We start from the raw sequence: 8,724 nt of genomic DNA, 5'->3' as shown, positions 1-8,724 counted from the left end.
CAGGTAGTACTATGTCCAATTTTCTGAGGAATCGCCAGACTGATTTCCAGAGTGGTTGAATCAATTTACAACCCCAACAACAGTGGAGAAGTATTCTTTCTCTGCATCCTTGCCAGCATCTGCTGTCATCTGAATTTTTGATCTTAGCCATTCTGGTTGATGTAAGGTGAAATCTCAGGGTTGTTTTGATTTGCATTTCCCTGATGGCTAATGATGTAGAGCACTTCCATAGATGCTTCTTAGCCATTCGATATTCCTCAAATTAGGATCTCAGAAAATGGAAAGATCTCCCATGCTCATGGATTGGAAAAATCAACATCTTCAAAATGGCCATCCTACCAAAAGCAATCTACAGATGCAACGCAATCCCCATCAAAATGCCAACCCGTTCTTCATGGAATTGGAAAGATCAATGTGCAATTTCATATGGAATAACAAAAGACCTAGAATAGCGAAATCCATCCTCAACAACAAAAAAACATCTGCGGGAATCACTATCCCTGACCTCAAGCTATATTACAAGGCAATTGTGCTGAAAACTGCATGGTACTGGTACAGAAATAGGCACGTGGATCAATGAATAGAATAGAAGATCCAGAAATGAGCCCTCATGTATATGGTCACCTGATTTTTGACAAAGGAGCAGTAAACATTCAATGGAAAAAGGACAGCCTATTCAACAAATGGTGCTGGTCCAACTGGCACTCAGCATGCAAAAGAATGAAAATAGACCCTTTCTTATCTCCTCGTACAAAGCTCAAGTGTAAGTGGATCAAAGATCTCCACATTAAACCAGATACACTGAAACTATTAGATGAGAAAGTAGGGAAAACCTTAGAACACATAGGCACAGGAGAAAATTTCCTGAACAAAACACCAATGGCTCAAGCTCTAAGGTCAAAGATTAACAAATGGGACTTAATGAGATTGCAAAGTTTCTGTAAGGCTAAGGACATTGTCAAGAAAACAAAATGGCAACCAACAGAATGGGAAAAGATCTTTACCAACACCACATCAGATAGAGGCCTAATATCCAAGGTGTACAAGGAACTCAAAAACCTAGACACCAGAGAATCAAATAACCCTATTAAAAAATGGGGTACAGAGCTAAACAAAACGTTTTCAGTTGAGGAACACCGAATGGCCGAGAAACATCTGAGGAAGTGCTGGACATCCTTAGCCATCAGGGAAATGCAAATCAAAACAACCCTGAGATTCCACCTCACACCAGTCAGATTGGCCAAGATCCAAAACTCAGATGACAGCAGATGCTGGCGAGGCTGCGGAGAAAGAGGAACACTTCTCCACTGTTGGTGGGGATGCAAGCTAATACAACCACTCTGGAAATCTGTCTGGCGATACCTCAGAAAATTGAATATAGTACTACCTGAAGACCCAGCTATTCCACTTCTGGGCATATACCCCAGAGACACTTTAATACACAACAAAGATATATGCACCACAATGTTCATAGCGGCTCTATTTATAATAGCCAGAAGCTGGAAAAAACCCAGATGTCCTTCGGAAGATGAATGGATACAAAAATTGTGGTACATATACACAATGGAATACTACTCAGCCACGCAGAAACAATGACTTAACCAAATTTTTAAGAAAATGGTTGCATCTAGAGAATATCATCCTGGTGAGATAACCCAGTCACAAAAGAACAGACATAATATGCAGTCACTGATAGTCGGATGCTAACCCCAGAGGCTTGCACTCCCTCAGAAACAACTCACAGACTGTATGAAGTCCAAGAAATAAAGAAAACAAATATATATATATATATATATATATATATATATATATATATATTACCAAACAAGAAGACTTTGACTATTTCCATGTTGCATTTTGTTTTGCATGTACTTTACGCTTATTGTAACTATTAGGTTTTCAATGCATACTGTGAAGACCTTGAAAAAAATCAAGTACTGACTAAAAAATATATTCACATGGTTTTATGTAAAAATTATTTTAATGTCTGAAAAAACAGTACTGACAAAAATGTATAATTTTAAGCAAAAAATGTTTAAAATCTGTACATTTATCTTTGTTTTGTAAAATAAAGTCGTTAAAAAAAGAACTTTTTGTTTAGCTTTATACCCCATTTTTAATAGGGTTGGTTGATTCTTTTGGTGTCTAGCTTCTTGAGTTCTTTGTATACCTTGGACATTAGGCCTCTTTCACATGTGGGGTTGCTAAAGATCTTTTCCCAATCTGTTGGCTGCTGTTTTGTTTTCTTGACAGTATCCTTAGCCTTACAGACCTCTCTGTGCCCGAGCTACTTGCAGCGCAGTCTCACCAGACCTATGTCTCTTGATCTCTGCTGTTCCCTGTGGCCCAGAAGATGTTTAAAATGACTGTAACAAACACTAAAATATTATTTAGATTTAAATTGCCTTTACTAGGAGAATTTTCATAGAAATGTGGGTTGCACTATTTTCCCAATAACTCTAATTGTTCTAATTTAGTGTTAAATATAAGTGGTAATTATCGTCTTCAGACCAGTTTCTATGTCAGAAGATTCTGCTTCCTTGGCTACGTGTGAGTCTTCTGCCATTGTGGAGAACTGCATAATGAAAATGCTAGTCAATACAAACCGAGTTAACTCAAAATGTTAATGGCAGTTTTCCCCTAAAAAAATTCTAAGACATTCAAAATAATAATTTTTTGCATTCTTTCATTCATTCACTTAAATTATATTCTAAAAATAAGCTTTCAAATCTGCCTAAAATTATATAATGCAAACAATTTTACACAATATGTCATGACATTTAGTCAGGAGATAACTTGAAATTGTTTTAGTATATCCTGATACATTATAAACATACTATAAAAATTTTTAAATGTGTTGTCACTCCATAATGCTATCATAGAAAAGGTCCATAACACTCATCTAGAGAAAGGGCTAAAGAGGCACAAAAAAATATAAATCTTTCTTAGTCTCTATGAGTTACTAAAACAAAATTCCATAAATCTGTTTATTTTAAAAACAGAAACTAATTCCTCATAACTATAAGGGCTGGAAAGTATAAAATCAAGACACCAGATGAAACCTGTTAGTTTGTATTATAAGTTTGAACATTCATTAATTTTAAGTAAATAAAAGTAATCATGAATGGATGGCTTAATCACCTTAGCTTTTTACCGCAATACTGGCTACATTTCAATATTTGAGTCTTATAGACTGATACAGCCAGTCAATTGGTAGACTTCAAAGTATCATCTATATACAGAAGGGTTGGAGGACATAATTCACTGTATCGAAAGTGAATAAGTTGCTCTATTAAATTTTTCAAAATTTTTTTTCATTAGAACTATCTCTTGATTTCTGTTTCTATTGACTATATATTAGTTGACCATGAGAGAATTTTTTACCTGCTGCGCAAAATTCTCCAAAAGCTCATATCCTCCATATTTCCTAACTCAAAGATATGCTGGTCCATTCAGCCAGGATCTTTAACATCACAATTTTAATATAGAAGTTATGATCTGGAACAGAATACCTTTCCTTACCACGACTTGGTATTACCAGCTGATTGTGTCCATAAATGTAGCCACTTTCATTCCATATTCATCACCCTCCAGTCCAGATCTCTCAGACACTGTTGCTTTTTAAATGTTCCCTTTGGTATGCATTTAAGATGTGTTGCTCTTAAAAGTCATTGACTATCATTATAAAAACAAACTAGTCATCATATTTCAATTGATAGCTTCATGGCTCCTGAAACCTTATAGAAGTGAGCTTGTTACAAAAAAAAAAAAAAAAAAAAAAAAAAAAAAAACTGCAAAAGAAGAGAATTAGACAATACATGGACAAGAATTTATCTAAAGAGTGATATTTGTTCAAACAATAAGGACAGAAGAATCAGTTCATACATTCTGTGCAAAGCAATTCTTGACTGGATAATTTTTCCTATTTACAGGTCAGCTGCATTTATGAACTGATTAACTTGTATTTTTAAGCCTGACTATTTCTTTCTTTGGTGTTTGTTTTTCTCATTACCTCAGTATATATCCTAACCTTATAAACACTCTAAAATGAGTTTTTAGAATTGTGACATATACAAACATTGTATGAGGCATATGAAATTTTGGGGTTATCTTTTCAGAAAACTGCTGCCCTCAAGAGAGTGGGTCAGGAGCTGGAGAAATAATAGCAGAATCAGACATGTTGATCAGAGACCATGGATCACAAGCATCATCTACAGTCCATAGCCACATAAAAGCTACTTCTGCAAGTTTCCCAACACCAGAAGGTCATGTGTAAAATGTTGTCGTGTGAGTTTATTTTCCTCATACTGGGTCAGTGAAACATCAACTGTCTGCTCCAATTCATCTTAAGCATCTATTGCACCATAGTTGCTCTGGCTTTCACTACAATCCCCTGTTTACAAAAACAGAACACAGAGAGCTGTTTCAAAAGGAAGCCAGCATTTCAGTACCAAACAGCACAGTGGTGCCACATATCCTCCCTTCTTTGTAAAACTGTAAACCAAGGCCTTTCTGTGTAAACTGGCAGGACTTCTCCCTTACCTCACAAGGCTAGATTTCCTTCAGAGTGCCAGCCACTTTATAGCAGTAGACCTAAAGACTCAGGTTAAATTCTCCCCGCTAACACCACATTTTGTTGCCAGGCTGTCATTCTGACCTGCTTCCCCACAATTTGAAGGCATATCTCCTCCTGGGCATTTTTGGATGTTTGTCCTTGTTGTTGCCTAGATTTTTCGTGTTTGCATCATTCTTATGTGCACTGTGTCGGATAAGCAGGCTGATTGCTGTCACCCACGGATGAATTTCACAGCCCTTCATGCAGAGGCTTGCTGCCTTTTTTTTCCATGACGTTCCCCATAATGAGAATGATATAGTTCAAAGAATCACAAAGAAAATAGGAATTAATAGTTCCCACCCAAGGTGAGATGAAAGTCGTTGTAGGATAGAGAATCTATCTGTTTGCAAATGAGTGTCTCTGTATAATTTTTCAACCAGTCTTCAGTGTAAATTAGTGGAAGAGCTATGTTGCTTGCAGTGTTTTCAATATATTTTGTAAGCCTGTCTGCACCACATCAGTATGTCATGATGTTTCCTTTTGGTCTAACTTTTAAAACAGTCCTCTCCAATGTCTAATGATGTTGGGATAAGACCAATAATTATCATTGATCAAACATGAGCGATAGAAGAGGCTCTGGGACACAAGGTCAGTAATTGCACCGTGATCTATGCGCATCTGACAGAGAAATGAGAGAAGAAATGCCAGTGTTTGGAGACTAAGCCCCACCTCACTAAGAACTCTCATTTTTTAACTGAGAAACCAACAGCAATTGACTTCCTCATAAAGACAGCTGTAGGGTGCCATATGTGTATGTTCAGAAGTTAATACAGCCTCAGACTTAGGTCAGCTCAGCATGCCAAAACTATCATTTAAATAATTTGCTTTCTCCATTTTTCCATTGACTTCCTTAGTATCAGTTTCACTCTCAAATTCCTTAAATGGCTGCCATAGTTCCAAGATCTGTACCTATACAACATTCAGGTAGACAGATACTCCTAATTGCAGGTGTCCAAAGTTTGAGCCATGTCTGGGCTACACATTAAGAGGTATGTGGAGAGGGGAAGGAGGGAGTGAGGGAGGAAGAGAGGGAGGGAGGGACAGAGAGAGGGAGGGAGGAGGATGGAAGGGAGGGATGGAGGGAGAGGGAGGGATGAAGGAAGAAAGTACCTAGTAAACTCCTGCTGTAGTTGAAGAGTACACAGTCATAACTAACTATAAATAGAGTTTATCTTACACGTATATCCATTAGATACCTGGATAGAGGTTTTCCTCTCTCTAGTTTAACAAGAAACCACACACTCTGTTTTAAATCAGTTCTAGTACACAAATTAACTTTAGAGAGTACACAGACTCTAAAGATACTAGAGAACACCTAGAAAGAGTGGTGTCAAATATGTTGCCTATCTCATCACACTTAGGCAGGACTACTTTTGGTAAATGTAAGAAAACAAAAAAAAAAAAAGTACAGAGTGATATTTTCTTTCCAGAATGAGGATTTCAAAAATGAGCCTGATGTCAAGATTTGTTTTTCAACTCGAGTTCACTCAGGATAATTATATATATTACAGGTGGGATTAAACAAAAGAGTTTGTTACAGCATTGGTCATGCTAAGGCAGTCTTTTGATACTCCAGCAAGCAAAGCTTGCTGATGGTTGTTTGTAGAGATCCCAAGCACATTATTACTTAGGTGCAGCCATTTCAATGGCTGCTGGCTACTCTCCGCTGTACTGTGACAATTGTGTCTCATTTCACTTTCAGAGAAAACCTTGATTCCAAAAGCCAAGGATTCCTAGCTGTTACCTCCTGGGTTCTATAACCTCAATTTTCACTGTGGGTCTCAAAGTCAAGATTTAAAAATATTGGTACACTATCACAACATGACATTAAATTGATATTGAATTCTTCTTGCTCTTTTAAATATTTTTCCTACAGAGAGCCTGCTCTTGGACGATTATGTTTTTCTTTTGATGGAGTATGAAAACACTCTTTTAAATAATGGAATTTCCATACATCATGTTCTGCCTGGCGATATTGACATTAAAACTATTGTTGTTAGGTACATGCCATGCTTGAAAATGGTGGGCCATACCGCACTAGAGTAAAGAATTTTGATAAATTGTAAAATACCACACATTTTTATGGATTAAATGTTAGCATAAATAGATTCAGGTCAAAAGAGTTTGATTGTAGTATCACCAGGATGTTGTCCTGTCCAGGATTTTATACCCAGTGTACCCAGTGCTTAGCATCCACAGGAGGATGGATAATTATTTTGAAAAGTAAATTAATTAAATGATAATTTTTAAAGATCACAAAATAACCATATTTCTTTAAGAAATTATTTGCGATATGGGGAGATTTACTTTTCCAAGAATCAACTGGTCACAATGCCTGGTGTTCAACGCCAGCTGGAGTTGCAGAAAGTGACAGTGATCATGGCGATTTTTGAGCAGATGTGGGCAAATTATTCAAAGGTATATTCAGGTACAGTCCTGAGAACTTGACTACCCTGGAGGAGTATGTGGAGACACAGGCCAAGGAGAATGTCTATGATCTGGAGGCCAATCTGATCATCCTGAAATTGTTCCAGTTCAACTCAGCCTTCTTCCAGACCAGAGTCACTGCTCATATTCTGCTAAAATCCCTCACCAAACTGCGGCACACTGATTTCACTTTGTTCAAAATGTGTGATCAACCAGGCACATGAAGAAGAGAGGACCATCCGACAGACCTTGTAACTCGGGAACCTGCTGGAGACCTGTCACTTTCAAGCCTTCTGGTAACCCCTTCATGACAACATGGATCTCCTGAAGGCATTAACTGGCTTTGAAGACTCTATCTAAACATTTGTCTACCATGGGGTGGGCATCACCAGCACATCGACCTCTGGCTGCTGGCAGAGATGTTCAGAGACCTGATTGCCATCTAGCTGAAGGTGTGGATGAGCAAGTACGTCTGCAGCACAAATGAGTCAGAGGAGGTATCCATCTGCAGCCAGGAATAGAGCATCAAGCCCAAGAATATCATGAAGAAGTGGTTGAAATTTAAAAAGGGCAGGCACAAGGCCTGTCATTGGACAAGAAGGAAGGGTAGGTAGAAACAACATTTTAGAAAGAGGAAGAGTGGAGAAGCAAAGGGAGGAGGAAAGATGGAGGAAGAGGAGAATGACCATCTGCATGTCTATGAATAGATACAGGTTGTTAAGAATAGTTTAGAAGAGATGGACTTGTATAAGATGATTTGTCTTGTCTAGGTGGGCAAATTATATCCCATCAGAATTTATTGTGTGGTGTTTGGTGACTAATTGAGTTCAAGAGAAAGTACAGTGGCGGGACACACCAAGCTCGTAATAAAATTGGGATATGTGGGCCTGATGTGGTGGCAGGTAGCAACCAGCCAAAGGGACAGGTAGCAACCCTCCAAGGGAAGGCTGAGAGTGTAGCCACAGCTGGGACCAGTGGGTGGCTGCAGGGAATGTGAGTAGAGTTCCAGGCTAGCAGAGAGGCAGCCATGAGAGAGTGACTAAGCAGATGGCAGCTGCTGATGAGATAAATATATGTTAGTTCTATATGGCCTGCGGTGTTGGAACTTATGTGTGTGAGACCTCCTGGGTAAGAGAGCGCTGGGGACAGTACTGTGGAGCAATGACACACTGGAACCAGACACCATTGTAATATTCACCAATAGAGAAGATCGATTTTGACAGTGTGTCCAAGATCATGGCCTCCTCCCAGTAACTGTTTGTGCATTAATAAAGATTTGTTCACTCAAAAAATGTTTTTCAAGAATCATATTTATGTAGATGATATTGAAATCAACAAAATAATAAATTGAAAACTGTTTTCTGTCAGAGTAACTTTAGGAATGTTAATCATTCAATGACTAGTGAATAAAAAATACTACATTTCAAATTTTAGAAACAGAAACACTGTTTCCACTTTTCTTCTATTATTTTTCTAAAACTAAATTCACAGACTGTTTAATGTAAATTTTTAGAAATATTCATGACTTTGATAAAAAATAATACATACTCACAAGAAAAAAAGTATCAGGGGTACAAATAGTATTTCTGAAAATAAATATGAACATTGAAGTCTCACAAAAAATTATTTGTGCAAAGAATTCTGGTGGATTTAGTTTGTACACAATGGCTTAGACGGGGTGC

The 8,724-nt window shown here is 37.7% G+C and overlaps 1 pseudogene across 1 annotated transcript; it reads left to right on the top strand.

Annotated features, from left to right (window-relative positions):
- Positions 1-5,172: 5,172 nt before the first annotated feature.
- On the top strand, positions 5,173-8,296 carry LOC308416922 (eukaryotic translation initiation factor 3 subunit K-like; annotated as a pseudogene). Its single transcript has 3 exons — positions 5,173-5,203; positions 7,013-7,592; positions 8,249-8,296. The product of its transcript is annotated as a eukaryotic translation initiation factor 3 subunit K-like (transcript).
- The last annotated feature ends 428 nt before the right edge of the window (positions 8,297-8,724 follow it).

This window comes from Micromys minutus (assembly GCF_963924665.1).
Source record: "Micromys minutus genome assembly, chromosome: 1".
Lineage (NCBI taxonomy): Eukaryota > Metazoa > Chordata > Mammalia > Rodentia > Muridae > Micromys > Micromys minutus.
The sequence above is the reverse complement of the archived record's forward strand: the minus strand, read 5'-3'. Positions and strand labels throughout refer to the sequence as shown.